Source organism: Pseudomyrmex gracilis, unplaced genomic scaffold (genome assembly GCF_002006095.1).
Source record: "Pseudomyrmex gracilis isolate BER0280 unplaced genomic scaffold, ASM200609v1 scaffold_2089, whole genome shotgun sequence".
Taxonomy (NCBI): domain Eukaryota; kingdom Metazoa; phylum Arthropoda; class Insecta; order Hymenoptera; family Formicidae; genus Pseudomyrmex; species Pseudomyrmex gracilis.
The window spans coordinates 14400-16808 of NW_018022673.1; the positions used below are offsets into that span (position 1 = coordinate 14400).

Here is a 2409-nt window from a genome sequence, read left to right on the forward strand (position 1 = left end):
ATAACATAATTTTATACCAAACAACAATTTTGTTCAATGATACTTTGTATTGTTACGTTATACTAAATCATAATATGAACAAAATAATATAAGTGCTCGAAATAATTTATTTCAACGAAATAATGTTTCATTAGGTTTTTTTCTTCATTAAATAAACCATTATTTAATGAAAAAATCAATTTTTAANATAAATGTAACAGACTATATTTGATTTAAATATAGTATTATTTGAGATACAGTGTTAAAATTTGGTTGCGTTTTAAAAATGTACTTTAAATCATATTTAATAGTAATAAGAGAAATAAATATTTTTACTCATTGCAGGTACATTGCACTACAATATTTTTAATAAAATAATATTTTGAAGAAATAATAAATGAACTGTGTAAGATAGCGTGAGAATAAGTAGATAAAAATAATCATTTTAGTAAGGAACAAGTAGTCTTGCGGACTGAGTCCAGGTGTTTGCGAATACGACGGAGGCGTCTCGAATTCGAATCCCGCTATCATCTTAGGATTTTGTCAGGTCCGGTCCCTTTTAATGGAATTTATCAGTTGATTGGCGAGCTGAACCGGGCTTCCAAAAATTAATTCAAGTGAAATCTCTTAGCCGTGTAAAAGCGCGAGTCGCGAAAAATTCTTTTATTGAATTTTTAGATGTATTTAACTTAATAAACTATTTTGTTTTGTCTTACGCTTAACGTAAACACTATGCAAATTTTTAGAAACGATTTATACAAACGCCTTTCAAACGCTGTAGCGTTGCAATTTCCGCCCTATGAATTCTCTACTGACCGAATGCAATAAATATAAGATCTTATACAGAAAAGCAATAAAATTATTTGTAAAAAATAATATAAAATCTGTCAAATAAATATATAATAAAGTTTAACAGATCTCGATTGTTTATGTTTAAAAAACGTCTAGAGAACGATAGAATGTCCTTTGAAAAATCAACATCTAATATAGATAATAGACAAAGTAGATATCCTCTAGATCAGCGCTCGGCAACTGGCGGCCCAGTAGCCACGCTTGGCTATTGCGTTTATTCCACTTCTTTCATTCGTAGCGGAGAGGCTTCCCTCACTCTCGCTTAAAGCGCTGGCGGGGCGCCGTCCGCCGTAGGAGGCTAGTGGTGGTAATGTCGATCCGTGTAGCTACGTTTCGATCGTCTTTGTCAATATTGCTCGAGACATAACGTGATACAGTTCTGTCTACGCATTGCTATACGGCAGCTATCACATAGCTTTGAACTTTTCAGTATGCAGCGGCAAAAAATCGATAAAGAAAATAGACAATTCCAAGATAATTGGAAATATAAATATTTATTTATACCTGGATGAATTTATACCTGGATGAATTTCACAATCGTTTTACAGAATTCGACGCGATGAAAAGTGATTTACATCTTTTTAATAATCGCTGTAAAAATAGAAGATCAGCCGGAACATGTACAATTGGAATTCTGCGATTTGCAAAACGATGTTCTTCTGCAATCTCGAAAGGAAACAGGTGTTGCATTTTATAGACTTTTGGATAAAAATTTATATCCAAATATAAGAAAATTTGCGTTAAAGATTCATTCCATGTTTGCTAGTACTTACTTATGCGAAAAAAACATTTTCCGCGATGAAAAATATAAAAAACAGCAATCGATCTTCAATGACTGACGAGACATTGTCAAACTTATTACGCTTAACTACAACAAAATTTTCTGTTGATATTTCACAACTTGTTGATGCAAGTGTTCAAACGCAAACATCTCATTAAGAAATTTATAATATTTTCCTACAACAGAAACAAAGTTAACGATAGTACACGATGTCACGCACATACTTATAAATTTGCAATTTATTAAAAGATATAAAATATTACTGTCTAGATATAACATTACAAATATAACTTACTAACATATTTACGTCATTTACGTATTACACGCGTAAAATGCTATTTGTGACAATTTCTCATTCATATAACCCACTTGTATTATTTTATTTATTTACTGAAAGGCTCACGTTTGATGACGGCACACCGATACTGGCGTTATTGATACATACACACTACACACAAATGAGACGGAGCGGAGCGTACGTATGTATGTAGTAGAGTGGTAGGGTCGCGGTCAGAGTGGTGGGGATGTCGGAAAAATTGCAGCGTTGGCTATTCGGCTCGCTTGAGTTGCGAAGCGCTGCTCTAGACATCCAGTGGTTATCAAGAAGACATTTATATTTTTTATACTACATAAAACTTCTAAATTACATTAAATTTTCTATATAATTGAAAGTATTTATGTATGCATAGTAAATTTTCATAAAATACATTTATAATATCTTAAAATGTCCTGTAAATGTCCTGAGCCGTTTTGGATATTGTTAGGATAATCTTAAGGACGTCTTGTGCTATATATAT

General features: G+C 32.2%; 1 long non-coding RNA gene across 1 annotated transcript; it reads right to left on the reverse strand.

Moving 5' to 3' along the window:
• Window positions 1–1340: 1340 nt before the first annotated feature.
• On the reverse strand, window positions 1341–2021 carry LOC109862625. The gene is made up of 3 exons (XR_002251179.1): window positions 1908–2021; window positions 1605–1788; window positions 1341–1497 (listed from the first exon to the last, which is right to left on the reverse strand). It is a non-coding gene; the product is annotated as an uncharacterized LOC109862625 (long non-coding RNA).
• Between the last annotated feature and the right edge of the window lie 388 nt (window positions 2022–2409).